This window comes from Peromyscus californicus, unplaced genomic scaffold (assembly GCF_007827085.1).
Source record: "Peromyscus californicus insignis strain IS unplaced genomic scaffold, ASM782708v3 Scaffold_10__1_contigs__length_136768540, whole genome shotgun sequence".
Taxonomy (NCBI): domain Eukaryota; kingdom Metazoa; phylum Chordata; class Mammalia; order Rodentia; family Cricetidae; genus Peromyscus; species Peromyscus californicus.
The window spans coordinates 2904640-2928348 of NW_026294391.1; the positions used below are offsets into that span (position 1 = coordinate 2904640).

Sequence of the window (23709 nt, forward strand, 5' to 3'; positions counted from 1 at the left end):
ACTCTTCCAGTCAAAGATTTTCTTGCCCATCTCTGTCATTGAATCACCTGGGTTACTGAGAATTGGGAGAAGAGCCCAGATTGTGCAAAAAGAAGGTCTTAGGTAGTTACCACTTAACATTCAGACACTATCAGGTAGATCCACATCAATATATTCACAGATAAGAGCCAGGTGTGCTTGCCAAATTACCTGTAATCCCAGCATTAAGAGGTAGAAGCAGGAAGATCAGAAGTTCAAGTCTATCAGCAATATATAGTTCGAAGCCAGAGTAGGCTACATGAGACTCTCTCTGTCTCTCCCTCCCTTTCTCTCTGTCTCACACTCTCTCTCTCCCTCCTCTCTATGTGCATATATATATATATATGAAGAAGAAATGTACATGTGAAGAGAAAGAGCACAAAGTATTCATCATGAATTTTTATTCTTCATTATTATCAAGTCTTTGCTTCAGTAAGATAATATTAGTCAGAAAATGAATTGACTTTCCTATCAATAAGTGGGTGAAATCTGAACATTCTTTGGTCCTATTCAATGTAACATATGAACTTACTGTATTACATTGTAGATGGAGAGAACTGACACCCATAAATTCCCACTGACTTGCACATGTGCATACCCACATATATATGCATGTGCAAAATAAATAAATGTAATAAAACTTAATCTTCATACCAATATTTCAACAAATATTTTTAAGTCATCTAGAATGTACAAGACCTAATTCTAGGTGCCAGGTAAAAATTGTAAACAAAATAAATGAAAATTCCTGCTCTCTGCTATGGAGAGATGGATGACAAAAAAAAAGAATAAGATGAAAGGCATTTGATGGAGATCCATGCTACCAAGAAATATAAAGCAGTGAATGCAGCTAGTGGACATTGGAAGTTGGTAGGTATGTTGAATGAGAAATGTCCCTGAGAGGCTTAGATGTTTGAATTCTTGGTCCCTAGTTGGTGGTGGTGCTTGGGGACATTCTGGATCCCTTTGGAGGTAAAACCTTGCTGGAGGAAGTTTATCATTGGGGAAGGGTGTTGATAGTCTCACATCAATTCCTGTTCAGTTTCTCTACTTAGTGCTTGCATTTGAAGATATTAATGCTCATCTTCCTGCTACCATGTCTGCTGCTTGCTGCCATGCTTCCCTGCTATGATGGAATCTTATGCCTCTGGAATAGTAAACCTAAATAAACTCTTTCTTATGTAAACTGCCTTGGTCATGGTGTTTTATCACAGCAACAGAAAAGTAACTGATAGTGTAAGGTTTGAAGTTGCAAATCAGCAATATCTAAATAATTGCTGTGCTTGGGTGATGGAGAATTCTTGTCTGATATTGGCTATTACTACCCTAATGCTAGGGAAGGCTTTATGACCTGGGACTCAATTGCTGGGCAGCATCTTCACAGATGGAAGCTTCAGCTTCCCTACTGGTATTCTGATTGGCTGGTTTAATGATGGGTGGAATTCATATGCATGTTAAAGAAGAACTCTTCACTAATGATACCATATCAAAAGCACTGAGCACATCCATACACAGTGGTCCATGCCTGTAATCTTAGTCCTTAGGAGGTGGAAGCAGGAAGATCAGAAGTTCAAGGTCATCCTTAGCTACATAGCAAGTTTGAGGCCAGCCTGGACTACAAAAGACAATGTCTGAAAAACAAACAAATAAACAATCCCAAACAATACAACCTACAACACCATGAGCAGACCACCAAGTTTTGAATTTTTAACATTTTTCCACAAGCATGATTTTGAGAAAAACAAACTAATATCAAATTTATTTTCATTCTGCTATAACACTTGATTCAGTTTGTGGGCGATAGCTGGAATACTTTTGTACATTTTTGTGAGAGTAAATTTGGTCAAGTTCCAAATGGCTTTTGACTGTTTGAAAGATTTCAAAAGTCTTTAAGAGTCTAGGTATTAAGACCGAACAATGGACATACAGAGAATTATTTCCAGCTTTTCTTCTTTTGGAGAATTGACACTTTCTAGTTTTCTTGGCACTTCTGTCTGAAAAGCCACACTATTCATCTTCAAGTGGTACAGACTCCTTTCAAAACCATTCAGTTCTCTTTTATGGGTAATATACAAAGGGTTGGGTTTCAGATATTGCTTTCTGATTTATATTGGGGTCTATCCCAGGCATACATTTCAAAATGAGTTCTCGCTAGCAATGGCAACTCTAACATTTTCTATGGAAGAAGGGCATAGGACGTAGGAGCTGCATGAGATTGGAGTTAAGAGGTGGGAGCCAGGACTGGAAAGTATGCTTCAAGTTGCATTAGCATATTTCACACTGTTATCTAACTTAGATATTTTAGGAGGATGGCTGAAGAGGGTTCCAGAGTTAGTGGAGATCCTAAGAGAGGGTGAAAGACCTATTGTGTCCACAAATGCTAACTAGACTGGGAGAAGTAAAAAGTATGAGGCTCCTATGACACCTCTTGCTCCCATGTTACAGTTCCAAGTTTCTATCAAAATTGGGTAGAACTTCAACTTTCTGAAGGCTTCTTTTATATAAAACTCTAGGACCAAGTCTGTCTTGGATTTTCCTTTTCTTCTGTTTCTTTGTCTGCCTCACATGCATCCTCTATGGTTAAAATGATGCTGTCACCTCCAAAATTTTTGTTGATCCCTAACCCCCAAAGCAATAGTATTAAGAGAGGAGAATTTAGGAGATGATTAGGCCAGAAGAGTTTTTGTTATCGTGGTTGGGGAGTGTCCTATAAAAGGATTGGAGGAGGCTGATTTTGTTGCTCAGGTGATAGAGTATCTAGCATGGGTGATGCCTGATCCCCAGCACCACAAAAAAACAGAAGTGGTGGTACACATCTGCAATCCCAGCACTTGGGAGGTACAGGCATGGGGATCAGAAGCTCAAAGTCATCCTCTGTCTGGTAAGGAGTTCAAGGCCAACTTGATCTAGAGACCCTATCTCAAAGGGAAATAGAAAGGGAAAGGGAGCTGGAGAGAGCTAGTTAGGTTCTTTCCCCCTTCAACCTTCCGTTATGGAAAGACACACAAGATTTTGTATGAGGAATAAGCCCTCATTATTCTCAGCACTTTGATTTCAAGCTCCTTAGCTTCTAGAACTAAGAAAAATAAATTCAATTTCTTATAACTGACTCAGTCTTAGTTATTTTGTTATTGTAGCACAAACAGACTAAGTCTTTGCTTACCACATTCTTTAGTCTAGTTCTTGCTAATCTTAGCTTCTCACCTAATCTGGCAGATATTTATGGAGGAGACACTATGTGCTGAGCCTTTTTCCTTAAGTATTGAGAAGCTTTTGGTCTTCAGTAGTGCCAAATTAAAATATTAATGAATCTGGAAGACTTCCCAGACTGAACTAACATCAATTCCCAACTTGAATAGTCTTCCGTTCACCATTATATCTCCCATTGTTTAGGAAAGAGGTTATCACAATCCACTAACTAGAGGTGGAGTTGAATCAGTGGGTGTTGTAATTTGACTATGGAAACTCTTATAAATGAAAAACATTTAAGTGAAATGGCTTACATTTTCAGAGTTTTAGTCTATTATTATCATGGTGGCATACAGGCAGACATGGTGCTGGAGAAGGAGCTGAGAGTCCTACATCTTGACTTGCAGGCAATAGGAAGTAGTCTGAGACACTGGGTATGGCCATCTCCACAGTGACCCTCAAAGATCACCCCCACAGTGACACACTTCCTCCACCAACAAGGCCATACCTACTCCAGCAAAGCCACTCCATAGAGTTGACGGGGGCCAATTACATTCAGACTACCAAAGTGGGGCATACTTTGGGTGTTGCACAATCTGTGGAGGTTTTTAAAGTCACAACTCCCGCCATGTGTCTCTAAAGAAGGGAAAAATCTCCAAAATCCTTTAAACACGCTAAGATTCTGTAATTCTAAATTTCTAACAAGTCCTATTTTGGAGGAACCACTAGAGTAAATAAACTCTCAAGATTATTTCCAAGTTCTAGACGATTTTACCTGCTGTTGTTCTTTGTGAACAAAATTGACTCTGCCTTTCATTCTTTGTGTATGTGTGTAGTGTATACATGTGCTCAGTGTGTGTACATATATGTGTTTGCATGTGAAGGCCAGGGTTACCATCAGCTGTATTCCTCTATTACTCTACTTTTTTGTCTTAAAATATCCATCCATCCGTCTATCCATTCATTCATTCATTCATTTATTCAATCATTCATGTGTTTATGTGTTTGTCTAAGTATATGTGCACACATGTGTGCAAATCTGTGTGCTCATGATCAGGTGTCCTCCTCTGTCACTCTTGGCTTATTATTATTATTTAGGCAGGATCTCTCCCTGAACCTGGAGTTCTCATCTTGACTAGGCTGGAAGCCAGAAAGCCTCCCTTGGAGTTAGAGTCACAGGATTTGCAGTGATCCCAGGCTTATTACATGAGTGGTGGGATGTACATAACCACTGAACCATCTCTATAACTCCTTTACTTTTGAGAAAGGGTTTTTCAGTGAACCTAGAACTCACCAATTCAGCAAGACTAACTAGCCAATAAGTACCAAGAATCCTTGTCCTTGCTTCTGGAATTATAGGTGCAGGTATGCCACACAGTTGTTTTATGTTGGTACTGTGGATTCACACTCATGTCTATAAGTACTTCACTAACTAAGCCATCCTCTCAGGAGTTTGCCTATCATTCTTAAATATGCTACCCTTGAACATTTGCTGTAAACTGGATATACATGATGGACAGGTATCACCAAGAGTTGGTGATGACTCCCTGCTGTACTGGTTCCCAAGTGCTACAAAGTACCTCAAACTGGGTGGTTAAAACTAGCAGACATGCATTGTTTTACAGTTCTGGAGACTGGAAGTCTCAAATAAAGGTGCTATCAGAGTTGTGTCCCTATAAAGACCCTAGAAGAGGGGAGTCAATTCTTGTTTCTCTGATTTCTGATTATCTTGACTTGTGGCAACCTAACCCCAATCTCTAGTGTTCCTCTGACTGGACATGGGGAACTTCACTCTGTCATCTCTTCTTGTAAGAAATACCAGTAAAACTGAATCAAAGGACCATTTTCTACCACTGTGACATCATCTTAACTTATGTCATAATCACATCTTCAAAGATCCTCTTTCTGAATAAGGTCACACTCTAAGGTACCAGAAAATACAATTTCAGCTTATTTTTTATAAGAGATGCAATTCCAAACACAACACCTAGGGACCAAAAATACATTTGTCAACCATGAAAAAGAATAAAGCAAAACTCCACAATGGCAAGAAATCATGAGTTCACTAAACTGATAGGCTTCCCAGTTGTCCCAAGGAGCCATACATCTAGCCACCCTTCCACAATGTTGCATGTCTTTTCCTAGAATACTTGGATAAACACGAATAAATGTCTATTTACTTCAGATAGGGCATCCTCTAGTCTCTCCCAGCAGACCAAGGATATAGTTATAGCCAAGTCTAGCTTGCTGAACTAATGAATTTATTGATGTTGCTCATAGTAGAATGTGAGAGGGTTTAATTACAGAAGCATGGATGACTCCAAGGCAGCTATATCTCCAAAAATGCCACCCTAGCACCCTAAGTACCCCAAAAAGATGCGTCCCTGGGTTGCAGGGTCCTGTAGGTGTCTCCCATCCTGAGTTATTTACTACTAATATAACTTTGGGCAGGTACATCTCATTCTTGTTACTGTCTGCGTTTCTAAATCACATAAATTTCCTTAACTCCTGAGCTTTTTGACCCTCCTATCTCCTTCTAGGAGGAGATGTTTTGATTTGTAGGAAATTGCTATACAACGGTACTAGTTCTTATTGACATCTTTCTTTTTCTTTGGTTCTTTTTTTCTTTTCTTTCTTTCTTTCTTTCTTTCTTTCTTTCTTTCTTTCTTTCTTTCTTTCTCTCTTCCTTTTTTTCATTTTTCACCCAAAGTCATGGAATGATACAGTTAAATGGCGATGGGAATTTACGGAATCTAGATTTTTACAAAGTACTTTCATGTTAACAATATAAATAGTAATGTAGTAGTCCTTAATTTGCCACATTCCTCAAAACCAACCACCAATAAAGAGCAGGAGAAAAGGAGGAGGGGGGTGAGAAATATCTTACCAAGAGTTTTGTAGGTGAAGGATTTATCACAAGTATTCAGATTTACATTTTCCTATTGTTTATATATACACACACTGTCACAGCATTCCTGCTGAGCTGCACCTAGCCTGGCTCCAGAGAGTAGCACCTAGCCCTAATCCATCTTTTGTTTAGCAGACATCCTTTGTTTCCCTTATTACCCTCCATGTGAATCCTCTCTTGGAGTTTCCCAAGGATACAAAGGCCTATGCAAAACTTGATTCAGGGAAACCCGGAAAACTGTGGTACCTGAGAAATCGAGGAATTTGCACTTGGCATTGTATTGTTGGGAGCTCCTTTCAGGTTGTTTTGAGCATATGGAAATTAACTGGCTAAACTGTGTTGGAGAGAAATAAAACTGCCCTAGGCGAAAGGATAGAATTCAGTCCTTCCAGGGTGGACCCCCCTGCAGCCATGAAAGACTAGATTCATTTTTAAAATGCCTCTGTTCATTCCACGGACCCGTGTAAATCCACACACCCATGTAGCGACCATACAGCTACAACACACCTACATGCACATACTCATTTTTCCTTTAAAGTTTTTAACTTATTTTTTGAGAATTTTATATGTGAGTACTATATTTACATTATTTTCACTACCTCATCCTCTCTGCTTCCAATTCCTCTCATACCTCCACCTGCCTTTCAAAATCATTACCTCAAGCTGCCCATGATAGTACACACCTTTTATTCCAGCACTAGGGAGGCAGAGACAGGAGGATCTCTATGAGTTTAAGGCCAGTCTGATCTACAAATTGAGTTCCAGGTGGACCATGGACCAAAGCTATGTGTAATAATGAAACTCTGTCTTCAAAAAACATATAAAAATAAAAGCAAACATCATGACCTGTTCTTCTATAATTCACACACACACATACACCTACACACACACACACACACACACACAGAGAGAGAGAGAGAGAGAGAGAGAGAGAGAGAGAGAGAGAGAGAGAGATTGTCTGTAGCTCTTCATCTAGGTGTGGAATCTTATGAGATTATGAGATTTCCTCCATCCATCCATGCTTGGATGTCAACTGGTGCCATCATTTGCAGGTCTTGCTTAGGAGACTATATTGTTGAGATTTCATGCGTACAGCTTCCCTGTCACATATAGAAGACAGTATCTGGCAGAAGAGTTCTCAGTCCTTTGGTTCTTAAAATATTACTGCCCCTCACCTTCCGAGAGCCTTAGATATAGGGATTATGGGGTAGATGTATCAACTGGAGATGAGGAACTCCATGGTCAGTTTTTCTCCACATTTTGATCAGTTGTGGATCTCTGTAGTAGTCTCCATCTGCTGCTAAAAGAAGCTTCTTTGATGAGGGGTGAGGGCCACAGTTATCTGTGGGTATAAAGATATGTATTTAGAATTCAGTTAGAAATTATAATGGTTTAGGAAATGGCAATAGTAGATTGTCCTGTAGGGTCCATGACCTCACTAACCATTAGTAGTTGGGTTGATCTACAATGGCAGGCATGAGTTTCTTTCTATTTAACAGGTTTTGAATCCAATTGTTGACTATTGCCTATTTTTAAGTTACTTAAAAGCAGTAATATTTCAATTTGAGAATTAGATGGGTAGTATTGTCTATCCTCATTGTCTTGTGTGATAACTGCTGATGTATTTCCCTCACACAAGGAGACCAAGTAAAGCAATTGACATTTTGCAAATTTAAATCAATAATGTTGCCCACTAATCCTAATCAGCTAAAGTAAAGAAATTTAGTTCTTTTCTCAGAGCCAGAGTGGCAAATGTCAAAACAGCTGTCCCATCATGGCCTTGTAAATCAATTCTCAATTACAAGAAAAAAGGACGGAAGATTTTATTGTGTTCAGGCTCATAACTTATAAGGTAAATGGACACTGGGCAGTGGTGGCACACGCCTTTAATCCCAGCACGCAGGAGGTAGAGGCAGGCAGATCTCTGTGAGTTTGAGGCCAGCCTGGTCTACGGAGCGAGATTCAGGATAGGCACCAAAACTACACAGAGAAACACTGTCTCGGGAGAAAAAAAAAAAGGTAAATGGACAAAATATACTAAAAATAATTATCAAATGACATCTTCTCAAGTGGGGAACGCTAACACACGTAGAAACGTTTTGCTGGTGTGAGAACTAGAGTAGGAAGCCATCATTGGGATTAAACTGTCAGACAACAGTTTATGCCCTGTTTTAATCCACTGTTTTGAACATGGACTGCAAGTAGAACTCTCTTTCCAGGGCTCTGGGGATGCTCACATCTGTCCTCACCTATGTTGCAGACATGTCAAGAAAACTACTGAAACCAAATGGAGGGTGCCATAGGATTCCTTGAAGACAGTGGAGGTGAGTGTCTAGTACACATTCTTATCTAAAAGTCAATGAAAAATTTTCAACTACACAGGATTTAAATAAGAAATTTAGTGGTGATTGGTTAGTGGGTCAAATGATTTGTCCCAGTGAAAGAAAACACAGGGAAAATGATTTTAATTGTACCCTTTACATATCATGAGATCTTGCCTTAATTTTGGTCAGAACAAAATGGATCTGCTGGTTTATTATTATTTTTTCTTTGCTTCCTTTTATTCAAATGGGTCATACCCTTCTGGTTTTGAGAAATTCAAATTATCTCTTAGACTATGCCTGAACCCCTGATTCCCTGTGTCTCAGATGGGCTAAAGGCACCATGGGGCAGCCTGGGTCCTCATGGTCCAGCTTTCCTGAAGCATCAACAGGCCCTGAGTTGGGTGCCAATATGATGAGCAAGTATATATGGTGGTGAAATGGAGAGAGAGACAGAACGCTTCGTGTACTGTGGTAAGAGGCAGTTCTGAAGAAGCAGGGCTGTGTGTGAGTGGCATCTGGGTCTGGGCTGCTGCCTACAGCCATGGGTCTACAACAACCAGGGTCTATGTTGATATCCATGACCTACACTGCAACAAGGCCACGGGGTTGTGGGCCATTTTGGTGTCCAAGGGCTGTGCAACATGGGACCATGTTGATGTGAGTGACCTATGGTGCCACCGGGGTACATGGTATTCAGGCCTAGGCTGCTGCCGTGAGCCATGTCTGGGTCTGTGGCCCAACAGCAGCCAGGGTCTGGGCTGATGTCCACAGCTCCTGTTACCACAGGGGTCCATAGGAACCATGCGTGTTGAGATCCGAAGGCCGTGCTAAGCCAGCCTGTCCCTCACTGGTCCTGGGATAGCTGGCATTCTGCCCCTGCTGAACACTGCAGCAAGAGAACTGGTGCTGCCTTCCCCACGGAAGAGTTGACCCCAGTATTTGGGAGAGCTGGCCCCAAAGGCATGGGTTCTGCCCCTTGCTTGAGGGGGTGGTCCCAATGGCTAGGGCCGACCAGCTCAGCTACCACCCAGACCCACGTTTTAGGCCTTGGGTTGGCCCAGTCTAACAGCTGTCCCATCTATGACCTGCTGGAATGTGCAAAGGGACTAGTCCTGCTAAAATGATAACTGTCAAGATCGCCATGACTTGGGGCAACAACAGGATATCTGAGAGGAGTTTTGATGAGGGCCCAGTAACAATGGTATATCAGAAACAAGAGGGCTTGAACCAGACCTTGAACATTTTGCAGGTGGGGCTGATTGGACAAAAGGGGTATACTGCATGACACACAGCTCCCGATATCACTAAGATGAATGAAGAAGTGCTGGAAAGATGGAGGAATGAAGTGAGATTTTCGTGTTTTTGTTTGTTTGTTTGTTTTGTTTTGTTTTTAATTAATTTTGGGTGGCATACTGCAGGGGTGAGGGGCAGAAATGGAGGGTCTGGGAGGTGAGTAGGATTGGGGTGCATAAATTTCCAAAGCATCAATAATGAATTACATTAGAAAAAATTAACTATTCCTGAAGTATTCTTTCCAAATTTAGATGTTTAATCATGCTGACTTTTTTTTTCTTCTAAACCAAAGAACTCAAGGGAGACTCAACCTGAAGGACAACTGTTAAGTGAGCTCTATAGATCCGGGGTTGAGTCTTGAAAATTCAATGGAAATAGTTTAGACAAAGATAGATTCAATAAGGTAGACAGAAAGAAATGAAATTCATTTCTAGAGGATAGACAAGGCCACACTGGAACTCATTATAGAAGCAGCCAATGAACAGTTGAGAATCAATATCTGATATATAACTTAATGTACAGAGGTCACTTAATATTAACTCTTCTAACTCTTCAGCAACACACACCTGACCAAAGACTCTGGCTTGCAATTACTACTAGTTTTTAACCTTAGCTGTTTTTAATTCTTGCAAGTATTTCTTTGGAGGCAGAAATAAATGTTAGAATAAAACTGAATTTATTGGAGGCATTTACTTGGATTAATTAGGTAATAAAAGCATCTTTAAATTGCTAATTTACTAGCAATGCTACCAGAATGGTAAATTACTTTATTTTTATTATGATGATCAAAGGAGATAAATGCAGGACTAGCTACAGCCAGAAGAGAGAGGAGGCCGCAGTCACTCTTTGCATAACACTAGCATTTGTCATGCTTTCCACAAGAAAGGGTATCTTCAGTTTCTAAAGATTGTCTTCTTTACTTCAGCATCTCTTCTTTAGGACTGTTTATCATCCATGTTGTCCTGATTTACCCAGTAACACATACAGTAAGTACTACTATACTTCTCATTAGTCAATTTAATGAATTTAATTTTGGTTCACAGTGTTAATTAAAAAGTGTGTACTTTATTCTTATAAGTATGAAACTTAAAACCAATTCTTGGTTCCCTCAGGAGTAGGAGAACCAAGAGTTCAAAGCCAGGCTGAGCTACATAGCCAAATCCTGTCTCAAAACAATTATCAAAGAAAAAGATCTGTTCCCAAGTATTAGGTTAAATGAATGACTAAAAGCAGGGTTGAAAATTTAGTATCATGAGATTCAGATGGATTTTGATAATGGATGATCAGGAATTTTCCTATCCTGTTTAAGAAGACAAATGCTCAAAAACCATGTTATGATTGAAGGGAAATTTTGGAAGGAAAATGTAAAAAAGGAAGGAAGTTTGCCTGAAGGAGAAAGAATTAAAGAAAAAGCTACCAGATCAGATAGTCCATCATTAGAAAAATGAGAGAGAATCTTATTTTTTCTTGGCTTTAAAAATAATTTGTTCTTTTCCAGATCTAAACATATTGTTAACCTGGAAGAAAAAGGATTCATTTTTCTATATAACTACATTTGGTAATCTCCATGAAACTGACATCTTAGAAATAAAGACAAAAATCAAATGAAATCTCTGGGGTTCCTGATCCCAAAATTATGAGCCTATTTTAATGAAATACTTAAAATATACTTAAAAAGGAGCCAATTAATGTAATTACAGTGGATTTAAACAATACATATACACTGAATCTTTTTCTGTAAAACATAGCTGTTCTACTATTTATTTTTGTTTTTAAATGAGAAAGGTGGCATATACAATACATAAAAAATGCAACTTTTAAAGAAATGGAGCCTGTTGTCTTCTGCCATCACCCCCCTCAAGAAAAAAAAAAGCCAACAGCCCAATACCAATTAGCATGGAAATCTTTAGATTGATGCCTCTGAACATTACTGCGGTTTTAACAAGGACAGCAGCATATCCTGATAATGTAACAGAAACAGGGCGCAGGCAGCAACTTGCATTCATCCCTGCCCGTTGACATGGTTATTTCTTTGCCTCCTCTCACTGGCTCACTGTACTCCACTTTATTTGACTCCCCATCCCCTCTACCCGCCTTTCCTACAAAGCAGGAGGCATTCACCCGCCGCCGGGCGGTGGAAGGTGCCTGGCAGGGAGTGAAGAGACAGCGGAAGAACAGGGCAGAGCGTGCAGTGCCCACCGCCTTGGCCGCCGGCTAAGCGCGGGAAGGTTAGGATAGCAGGGGTCGGGGCGGATCCCAGGGCTGCCCCTAGTTCTCACGGCTGTGCCTAGGACCGGGGAACTGCTGCAAGAGGCGCGGGCCAGGCAGCCAGGGGCTGGGCCCCCCGCAGCGAGGGGCTGGCGGCTGGGGGGCGGAGCGCAGCGCAGCGCCGGTGGCGGGAAAGGGGCGGAGATGAAGGCTCGGGTTGGGCTGGTCGCTGGACCCAGTTAACAGAACCTGTAAGCCAGGTGGACGAGCGGTCCTCCAGGCTCCAGAGAAGCTCTGCCCGCTTCTCTGAGGAAGCGAGGCCGCGTGTGGGGTCCCGTGGTCTGCGGGTCGTCGCCTTCTCAGGCTGCTGGAGACAGCGCACCAGCGGGCGCACCCTGCGTTCAGGTGGGTCCACCCGAGCAACAGTGGCTCCTTGCCCGCTTCTCGGCCTGGAAAGCAGGGCTGCTTTGGCCATCGTGGGCAAGGACCGGCCAGGTCCCAATTGGCAGAGGAGGGTACTCTGCCCCCAAGGGTGCGCGCTTGAACGCGCGCTCGAGCTAGGTCAGGGAGAGGTGCGGGAGAATTACCGCCTGTGGGATTCACTCCTTCGGGTATCTTAGGGCCGGTCCTCACCTCGACTCCTTGGAAGAGCTGAGCTTCCATGCGGTGTCTGGCGACCGCGACCCCTTTATCCATTCGCAATCTGGGTGGTGGTTGCCTGTCGCTCCAACCTTCCGGATCCCCACCCAAATGCTACCAGGACGATCCTGCTCTCGACCTGCGGTGACTGAAGGGACTGGGTGAGGGGAGACTAGTGGCAGGATTGCTGGGGAAGGTTGGAGTTGCTAGAGTATTGTGTGCCAGCGTGTCACCACATTCGGGGGCTCCCTCCTGCTGTCCGAGCTGGGGTGGGGGCTGGGGTGATGGGTGTGTGGAACTTACCTCCGAGGGCTGACCGCACACACTATCCTCGGGCGCTCGTGCACATTTGCACTCCACAAGGTCTTCATGGAGACACGTGGGAGCGGTATTAGTCCTTGGCGGATACTCAGAAACCTTCCTTGGGATGGTCCAGGGTACAGTCGGGCTTGGGAAGGGAGAAGGTTTTTGGTCTCTATTTCTTTCTTCTTCTTCTTCTTCTTCTTCTTCTTCTTCTTCTTCTTCTTCTTCTTCTTCTTCTTCTTCTTCTTCTTCTTCTTCTTCTTCTTCTTCTTCTTCTTCTTCTTCTTCTTCTTCTTCTCCTCCTCCTCCTCCTCCTCCTCCTCCTCCTCCTCCTCCTCCTCCTCCTCCTCCTTCTTCTTCTCCTTCTTCTCCTTCTTCTCCTTCTTCTTCTCCTCCTTCCTCTTTTTTTTTTTTTCTTGGATGAACACCCTAGGAAGGAGGAGACGAGTGAATCAAGGAGACTTGGTTTTCCAGGATTTGCGCAGTTCCGTAAAACAAAACGAGCTTTCGAGCTTTAAAGTAAAAATGATGGGTAAGTGGGATGCGTCTTTGGTGTGGGCAAAGAAGTCCAGGCTTGGCCGGGTAGCAAGCCAGGCAAGTAAGACAGAGTCTTTTGCTGTCTCGTCAGGGGGTGGGCGCGGGAACTGCTTCTTGTGTCTTTGGCATAACACGTTGGAGCCTGAAAGGAGATGACCACTTTTCCTGGGAAGAGTAGTGCTCCGACGAGCTGCCCCTCTTGAGGTGGAGGTGCAGCAGCCAGGCAAGGCGCTTCCTCATATTTTTAAATAACTACAGAATTTCAAGGTTTGTCTTTATCTTTCCCTCCGACACAAACCCTTCTTTTATCTATGGCCGCTTGGATTCTCTGGTAATTGCTTATGCATATTTTATTCCTCTGTTCCTTCTGTGACTTTTTTTTTAAGAAAAAAAAAGATCCATCTGTATTTTAATCAATAAGATGTAGGGAATATCTTTCAGGATTTGTGTTCAAATCAGGGCCAGGGCACTATGATGAAGACAACCCACTGAAAATCTGTTTAGATTTTCAGACTGGAATTATAATTTTTAAATAGATATCTTATGATCTTATGATAAAGTAACCTTAGCGTAGGTCCCTTCTCTCTATCTGGTTAATTTATGGAATTCTTTATTCTCAAATTACCATACTGGGCAAGTTGACTTCTAATTTTAAATGGTAGGTCTCGAAATGGCTGTAAATTATGCTGGCACGTGCTCTTTCTCCCCCTTCCCCCTCTCATCTCTCCTCCTCCCGTGTTCTCTCCCTTTCACACACACCCATCTCCCCCGTCTCCCTCTCTTTTTCCTCCCTAGACTAGCCTGGAACCCCGTAGGTAGCCCAAGATGGTCTCAAATGCGTATCCATTTTCCTTCTCTACCTTCCTGAGGCTGGGATTAGCAGAACTCCCATCTCTTTTAATGAACTATTCAGAAGGCCATTTGGTTGATGACCTGGGACTTAGTACGTTTCGGTTGCTAATGAAGTACTTTATCAAACTATTGTGGAAGGATATGCCTTAGGTATGTTGCATTGGAAGAAAGAACACTTCGGTTTTTCGGAGCAAATTATTTTGTCACTTTTCCTCCCGTTTTCTCTGTTAGATGCCTAGGAAAGATGCAGTGCTGATGAATAATACATGATTTATTTCTCCTTTATGTCTACAGGTGGCAGTGTCGAAGCCAAAAGCTTCCAGAAGTGGTTTTTGAAAAATAAGAGTTGAATGTACATGAGTAAGCAAACACAGGAATCCGAAAAACCACAGGTATGTAGGACAATTAATCCACCTATCCAGCTTTATAATTATTGCATTCCAGTAATACTAACCCATTTGTTTTTATGCTAAATATTTTGACATTTCTACTGACTTTTATGAAATGAAAATACATTTGAGGTTCTCTCAGAAAGCAAGACTAATCTATTTCAGATAGTAGGTTTAAATAAAATTATGCAGTACACCAGATTACCTCAGTTTACTGTTCTAAAAGAAAAGCATTGTTATTTCATTGTGTCCACATGGTGCATTTTAAGGAGTGGTTTGATCCTTTCTTTTTAACATATTTTTCCTGAAACATTAAATCTGCCAGCTGCTCCAAGCTATTTTTTGTAAGTTACATTTCTGACTTGTCTTGTTGAGCCAATGTAAAAACTGCTGCTGTTAATTCCATATCACATTGATCAGGCATCCTTATAATTCTGATCTACCTGCTTCTGCCTCCCAAGTGCTAGCATTATGGGTGTGTGCAAAAAATACTGGTTTATGCTGGGACTTTGTGTGTGTTAGGCAAGCATTCTACCGCTTAGCCCTGCCCAGGTAGTTTCTTTTACACTACTCTTTCTGTGTTTAATACCTTTTCATCACTTCACAATTATTACCTTGCTGCTTTTCCAGCCTAGCATTTTGTTCCTTTGACTAAACTAAGGAAATGTTATATGCAATGCAGAGGCAATCAAGTTTGTAAAACTGACAGCAAAAGTATTTGGTGCTTATTATTACATTGTAAGATTTGCATATTAAGGTCTTTAATATTCACATTATCACTAATGGCAGGAGCCAGGGGAGGTGGGGAAAGACATTGCCCCTCCTTTTCTTTTTTGAAAGGAAGGTGATATTACCTGTGCTATATGACTATTTAGGGTCAGGCAATAAAATCTCCCTTTATAAGAAGAATGAAGGTTTCTCTTAGAGTGGGTAGATGGTGGGTGGAAAGAACAGGTATGGGAGGGATACCACACATTTATCAAATACTGGAGTGTGATAACACTGTAACCTGCCTGGCAGAAATGAAGATACTCTAAAAAGACTTGTGTTTTTCAATCTGATTATCAGACTATTGAAACAGGAATTTCCCCAGGAATCTCATGCTGTGAGAAGGAAAAGCCCTCAGCCAGAGGGGCAACTTATCTCTGGGAAAGACATTTCACACAGTTATAACAACTTGTCAGAACACCTTACAGCCAGATAATGATGGGTCTTTGTAGATGAGACCATACTGTAGCTGGAGTTTTCCTGCCTGGCCCACAGTCAGGACAAATCTCTCTCACCCGCCAGTCCCAAGCCGCTCAAACCCGATCAAGTAAACACAGAGACTTACATTGGTTACAAACTGTATGGCCGTGGCAGGCTTCTTGCTAACTGTTCTTACAGCTTAAATTAATCCATTTCTATTAATCTATACCTTGCCATGTGGCTTGTGGCTTACCGGTACTTTACATGTTCCTTGTCATGATGGCGGCTGGCAGTGTCTCCCCCTCAGCCTTCCACTTCCCAGCTCTATTCTCCTCCTTGTCCCGCCTATACTTCCTGCCTAGCCAATGGCCAATCAGTGATTTATTTATTGACCAATCAGCAACACATTTGACATACAGACCATCCCACAGTACCATACCTTGACTAGGACTGCTTAGATATGCAAATCCTTGGGCCTTTTAACTTTGATCTCACTTCAGGACTCAGACTGACTTGGGGGATATTGGATCTCTGTCTCTTTTCTCAATGTGTCCAGATTGAATACATTTCCCCTTTTCTGCTTTCCATGTTTAATTTGGCTCTTTTAATTGGCTTGTTGAGGGTGAGTGGCAGGACCTGACTTGGCACAGGTGTGACCCCCCCATGATTAATTAACACCTTATGATATATATTATATATATATATCATATGTAAATAAATATACACATACATACACAGATAATTTTTGGAGGTGTGTGGGAGATGCTTTTGGGAATGGAATTCAGGGCTTTGAGTGCATACAAGGCAAATGTTCTAACATTTGGGGACCATCCCCAGTCCTACATTGATTTTTGACATTCTGCCTTTATAACTAGCGGGGGGGGGGGGGGGTGGGGGGGTGGGGGGGGGTGCGGGATGAGCTAACAATGAATTAAAATAAAATTCCATCCATGATGTTTGGAAAATTAAAAGGACTACTATCATGTTGGTGCATGATTTTTAATACTTGCCCTTGGGAAGCAATAGCAGATGAAATCTGTGCTATGAAGTGAAACCCTGTTGCAGACAAAAACAACAAAAAACCCCTGCAGGGCAGGGTATGGTGGCTCTCATCTTTAGTTCCAGCACTTGGGAGGTAGGGCCAGGCAGATCTCTGAGTTCGAGGTCAGCCTGGTATACAGAGAAAGTTTCAGGGCAGCCAAGACTACACAGAGAAATCCTGTCTTGAAAAACCAAAACCCAAAACCCAAAACCCAAAAGATAAACAATGTTAAGTTGGACATTTGACCAGTAGAAAGCAAACAAGAGTTGTAGATTTCAAGTATAGACGAAATTAAATAAAAAACAGGTTATTATAAAAACCCAATAGATACAGAGTGGTTTTAGGAAAGGGAACACTGAAAAACATAGGAACAGGAAGTTTGCTCTGAGTCAGATTCATCAAGAATCTTGGGAAACTAGCAAGTCTGGGTGCAATAGACTCCAAACTTCCAAGTCAGAAAAGGAAAAGGATCAAGGTTGCAATTTGTTAACTTTTGGAATCAGAGACACCCAAGTGAAAGACCTGAGGTGCTTTACATATAATTTACCTTTGAGATATAACAAACAAGCAATAAAAGTATAAAGTGCGTTAATCCAAAGTATGATTGATGCTCACTTAACGTTTTCTGTGAATATGCAGCCCATGACAGATCAAGCCTAGTACATTTTCAGCACTTCCGGAGAGTTGTTGCCCAGTCTGTTCAATATTCATCTGGACTCCATCATGAAGGTAAACTAAATTGCCATTAAAATAACAACAAAACTTAATCCACTGCTTTAATCTGGTTTTAAGATCCATAGAAATAATATCACACAATTGGAACTCTCTGGTGTATATCTTCTTTCACAGGTTGTGTGATCAGTAGTTCCTTTGAATATACTGAGCAATAATTTACTTGTTTCCTGTTACACCTTTGGTTAGTGTCCAATATTTGGCTAAAATGAATAAAGCATATTTGAACATTATTGCTTGTGTTCTTTGCTTCACATTTCCACTCAGTTCTCCAGACATAAACTTAGGAAAGAGAGTGTGTTACTTATAGCATTGAGCTTCAGTAGATGTCAACAGTTTTCCAAAGTGGTTGTACCAATTTAAATTCTACTGGTGGGGCATAAGAGTTCTGATTCCTCTCTACATTTTAAGCAACACTTTGTCTGTCTGTTTGTCTGTCCATTCATTCATTCATTTTTGAGGCACGCTCTCGCTGTCTGTATTTGTTGTTGCCGAGACTGGTCTATAATTTCTGAGCTGAAGTGATCCTCAGCTTCCCAAGTAGGAGACTATAGTCACTCATTTCTTTTTATTTGAATTTTACCTATTTTTGATGAGGACATAGTGGTATTTTTTGTAGGTTTAAAAATACATTCTTTAGAGTTGTGATTAAAAATATATACATGCAATTTATTATTTAAGATATTTTTCTGGTACATAGGTAATGACATCAACTACATTCACATTAACTATCCCTATTATTCATCACAAGAATTATTATAAAACCAAAACTGATAAACTATAATGCCTTATTCCCCCATGCTATTATGGCAACCACCATTCTAGTTTCTATCTATGAATCAGACACTGTAGGTGCTAAATGAGTAGAATCTTACAATGCTCTGGGTTGTCGTCTCCTCCTCTACAGTGCTCTGACTTTCTTCTTTCTTCTTCCTCCTCCTTCCTCCTCTTGCTCCTGTTCTTCCTCCTCCTTCTTAATGGCTTATATCACTTAGAATACTGCCTCAAGGTCTGTCCATGTTGTAACTCTCTCCATTAATACATTGTTTGTGTATGTGATCTCATGCTATCCATTCACTTGTCCGTAGACTCTTGAGTGGTGCCACCTTCTGGTTGTTGAGAATAACACTGCTGTACACCTAAGGGTACAGATACCTCCTTAAGGCTCTGCTCTCTGCTCTTTCAGTATATACATTATACATAAAGTAGAGTAATTGGAAGAATTGTATTTTTAGTGTTTTGAGGAACTGCTATGCTGTTTGTGTTGTGTTTAGAGCATTTTTTTACACTCCTGACAGTAATGTGAAGATTCTAATTTCTCCACAGCCTTACCACAGCTTGTAATTTCTGTTTCGTTTCCAGTAGTACCCATTCAAATTAGTGTGAGGTGATCCTTGTGGGTTTAAAAACCACTTTTTAAATTGAGTAGTGATGTTGAATGCTATAAATGTCATTGATATTTGTATATCCTTTGTGAGTGCCTGTTCAAATCTTTTGCCCTTTTTTTTAAGGCTTGACCTCCACTTGGTATGTAGCTCAGACTGGCTTCCAACAGTCCAACTGGTATTTCTCTTACCCCAGGCTCCCAAGTGCTGGGATTAAAAACATGAAGCACCATGCCCAACTCTTTACCCACTTTTGATCCCCCCTTATTTTATTGTAAGAAACATTCTTCATATGAGTCCTTTGTCAGGTTTATATATATATATGAGTATTTATGGGTTTGATGGTACACACCTACAATCTTATCACTCAGGAGCTGGGGGGTAAGACGGTTGTTAGTTCAAGGACAGCCTGGGCCACTTGTGAGACCCTGCTTCAAAAATTTTTTTCTGCCAACCTGCGGGTTGCCTTTTTATTCTGTTTTTTTTTTTTGGATGCCTTTTTATTCTTAACATGTCTTTTGATATTTTTAATAAAGTGCCCTTGTTTTTTTTTCCATTTATGACTATTGCCTTTGTTCTATCTAGGAAATCTTTGCCTACTTCAGAGTTCTTTTTATTTTTAAATTTTATTTTTGAAACAGGGACTAACAGTCCTGCCTGGGCTGCTTCTAACTTCAGCAGATCCTTCTGTCCTAGCTTCCTGAATGCTAGGTTTACAGCCATGCACCACCATAATGGCCTTGTATTGCTTTTAAAGCATCTCATTAACTTCGGCCACCTGTGGTAGGAGGAGCTGGTTGCCAGCTGTCTGGATCAGCTGGCAGACCGTCAGGAAGAAATCTCTGTTTAGTGTTGAGGTCGCTCTACATAGCGGCAATGAGTAGAGTTCTTTGACAAACAGGTAACGACCCTCTGAAGTGACAAGCTTGTGCCAGCACAGTGTGTTCCCATTATTAGTCCCTGCCACATAGGCTGCACCCTCTAAGACTATGTTTTTTACTGGTATCACCAGGGTCTACTTTTTTTAAGCTCTTTTTTTCTAATTGCTAAGGACACATGAAGATAATTTATTTGGTAGCTGTCATCTTTAGCTATAGAGTTAAGTAGACCTTTATCTAAATGCTTGAGTCCAGAAGAAGTATTTAGGTTTTAGAGTACTTGTCTTTATCTAATGGGAACTGAGTTTAAGTGTGACTCATTTATATTTATATAACTTAATCAAACTGCTTGGTGGTAATTCTAAACGCTTTATTTATTTTAGTATACCAATGTTTTGACTGTCATGTGAGGTCAGACATGAACTTTTTCAGACTTTGGAGAATTTCTGGTTATGGATTTGGACTGATCAACTTATATAAGCACATTTCAAATATGTGCCCCAAGGATCAAAGCTGATATCCATTGCTGTTGTAGGTGGCATAAAGTGGATTTAAAAAGTTGTATGTACCCCCCTTTCTTGGATCCATTGAATATATTTATAATCCCAGTGCTCATGAGGCAGAAACAGGAGGATTAGCCCAAGTTTGGGACCAGCCTGCTCTAATATGAGGCCCTATCTCAAAAATCAAAAAAAAAAAAAAAAAAAAAAACCATTTAAAATGTTTAGTGTTTTCTCCCTGGATATAGATGCTGTCATTCATGTTCTAAATTTCTGTCATTGATTCATCATTTAAGTCCTGCTTGATAGTGAGAGGAGCCCATGGGGAGGACTGATAGCTACAGGACTGAATGGGCAAAGTGGATATCTCAAGGCTTCCCTCTGTTCCCAATCACCATTACTGATGCTTCTCCCAGAATTTTTTCATCCATCAGCCTTTTGTTTTCTGCATCTTTGTCTGTTTCCTGAATGTTCTGCATTCACACCTTCACTTCTGTCTTTTGAACTTTCTCTATTCCCTACATTAAGATACCCCTAAAATCCCAACACTAAAGAGGCTGAGGCAGGCAGGTGAGATGTTTTAGGCCAGCCTGGGCTGTATAATGAGACCCCATCTTTTTGTTGTTGTTTTACGTATTTCCAGACAGGGTTTCTTTGTGTAGCCCAGGCTGTCCTGGAACTTATTCTGTAGACCAGATCTAACTCAGTTCCACCTGCCTCTGCCTCCCGAATGCTGGGAATAAAGGCGTGTGAGTCAATCACTGCCCGACTGAGACGCTATCAACCAAACAACATAACAAGATGCCCTAAGTCTTTATCTTCTAGTATCTATTTCACTACTCAGGGTCTGGATGTGGCCCACTTTTTAAGGTCCTCTTGTCTGTCTCCCTGAGGATGTGCTACAAGTGCCTTTGTAGGGAACATGGGCATTCCTTTCCAGTCTACTCTTCTTTCTTAATCTACTTACCATGCTTCTAGGGTTACAAAGTAGTAGAGTCTTGGCATAGTTCCTGATCTTCCCACAACATTTCTTACCTTCACAACCCATATTTAGTTGATTGTCAAGTCTCCTGAACTTTGCTCCTGTCTCTGAAGCATCTTTCAAAGACATCTTCTCTCCCCCATGTTCACTACCCCTTGAGAATGTAGCAATTGCTTTCCAACTGGTCTACCTGAATTGGACTCTGGCTCTAATCCATCTGCAACTGTCATCAGATTTCTTATAACATCTAATTATTCCATTTATTCCTTAGGGACAATTTGTAGCACTCAAGTCTTACAAGAGGGATTCAAATTTCACAGCAAGACGCACAATATCCTTGAGATATCCCTTCAGTGTTGGCCTTCCATCTGTTTTCCTGCTCCATCATCTGCTACTTCCTCCCTACACTCCATCTGCCCTAAACTATTTGCCATTTCTAGAACATTCCTTGAGTTCTTTCTTGTCTCTCTGTTTTAGCTATCACTTTCTTCTACTGTGTTTTCCTTTCCTTTTGCTGGGGAAGGAACTCAGATTGTATAAGCTAGGTAAGAGCTCTACCACTGAGCTACTTCCTGGTTCCAGTTTCCTTTTCAAAATGGTGTTTGGCTTAAATGTGGCCTCTTTTAAGTCAAGGTCTCACCTGGAACTAGCTGTGTAGCTCATCCTGGTCATGAACACATCATCTTTCTGCCTCTCCTGGGTGCTGTAATTATAGATGTGTAATACCATGCCCATTCTAATACGGCCTTTTTGGACCATTTTGTTTTCCTAAGTAGATCTTGTTACTGCTACATCTTTGTGTGTATAGGGGAAATGACTGGAATTGCGGGCACTGTTCTGTGTTAATCTTTGTATCCCCAGTAACCACTTGAAATATTGAAGACTGAACTAATGTTTAAAAAATGAGTTGATGAAGAATTCGTTCTTTATTTTCTTTAGGTTTTACTGCTTAACAAACCATGAAACTACCAAGTTTAGTTAGTGACTTTTAAACCACCACACTTTAGTTATATCTTGATTTTAGTAGTAGAAAACTTGGGGAGGCCAGGGATTATTTGGAGCTGGGCATATCTTCTGATGTTCACTGGTGACTTGGGTGGTTTGGAGGATGGTTCTTCTGGCCTTGACTATTCTACATGCTTTCTAATTTGTAACCATGTAGCTTAGGCTTGTTCACACTTTGTGAGGTTGTCAGGTTTTTAAGATAGTATCAAGGCATATAAGGCCTCTTATACATGAGGGCTAGACTTGTAAGATTACTGCTGTCTGAATGAAGTCAGTTAGCCAAAGATAGTACTGATAAATAAAGTAGATTGCATCTTCTGACCTGTTGCAAGAAATCTGAGTAGAGAGAGGATGGTAATGGAAGCTATTTTTTTTACAATCAATCTCAGGAATAAGAATAAGATGTTAGACCCGACTGGGGCCAGATGTTTTGTTTCACTATTGCACTAGCATGGTAGGCAGTTTTGACCTGACTCATGAGTCTAGTTTTGCCTAAGGTGAGTCCAAGATGTCCTCATGGTTGGCTCTCCTTTCAAATCCTCATCCTTTGATGTGAAACTTAGGCAAAAACATCTCCAGTCACTTTTTGGCCTTGATGCCTGGACTGAAGTGGAAGTATCACTAATGCAACAATGTGGGGAAGGAGTTCCTTGGTGCTGCAGAAAGAAGCACCAACATTCTTCTTGCCTCTACATTCTAGAAGCTATTGTACAGCCCTAAATAATATTTGATGATGTTAGTGGTTTTCTAATCTCAAGCTTTTGTGTGTTTTCCATCTGATAGATACTGTTGAAAGTTGACAGTTGCTGATTTGCTTGATACCCATTCAAGAATCTGAGGACGTGGATAAGTCTGCTTAGATCTACATTAGGAGCTTAATATGCTAAGGTGTACAGGAAGTGACTCTAGTTTTGAATAGATAGGGTAAACTATCCCTGATAGTTTCTTCCAGGACTTAGCTTCCGTACACATCTGTGCACTTCAGTAGAATTGTTGGAAGTAGTTAAAAGAAAGCAGGTACTGGACTTGGATGTAGCTCAGTGGTACATACAGGACTACCCAGCATGCTCGAGGATTCAGCCAGTATTACAGATAAAACACTGGGTATGGTGGTACATGACAATCCAAACAATAGGGTGATAGACACGGAAGGTTCATGGGTTCAGCCTAAGCTACACAGAGAGATCCTGTCTCAGAAAAGTGAAAATAGAAGGCACATTTACCTCATCCACAGCTGTTTCTACAAATTGTAAAGACTTTTCATCATCAGATAGTGACCTCATTACTTGCCACTGGCATAGCTGGAGCCCAAACAGTCCACAACCTGTATGATCCAC

At 41.0% G+C, this 23709-nt stretch overlaps 2 long non-coding RNA genes across 3 annotated transcripts in view; one reads left to right on the top strand and one right to left on the bottom strand.

The window, feature by feature from the left end:
• Positions 1-404: 404 nt before the first annotated feature.
• LOC128108231 (uncharacterized) lies at positions 405-13169 on the bottom strand. Its single transcript, XR_008217392.1, has 2 exons — positions 12883-13169; positions 405-7457 (listed from the first exon to the last, which is right to left on the bottom strand). It is a non-coding gene; the product is annotated as an uncharacterized LOC128108231 (long non-coding RNA).
• The window catches only part of LOC128108184 (uncharacterized), a 133129-nt gene continuing 121386 nt past the window's right edge, over positions 11967-23709 (top strand). Inside the window, exons 1-3 of one of the 2 annotated variants that reach the window (XR_008217359.1) lie at positions 11967-12345; positions 14566-14663; positions 17530-17619. This is a non-coding gene — a long non-coding RNA (uncharacterized LOC128108184). Of the gene's footprint in view, positions 12346-13240; positions 13415-14565; positions 14664-17529; positions 17620-23709 lie in introns of those variants that run through there. The other variant, XR_008217367.1, reaches the window with a different exon arrangement.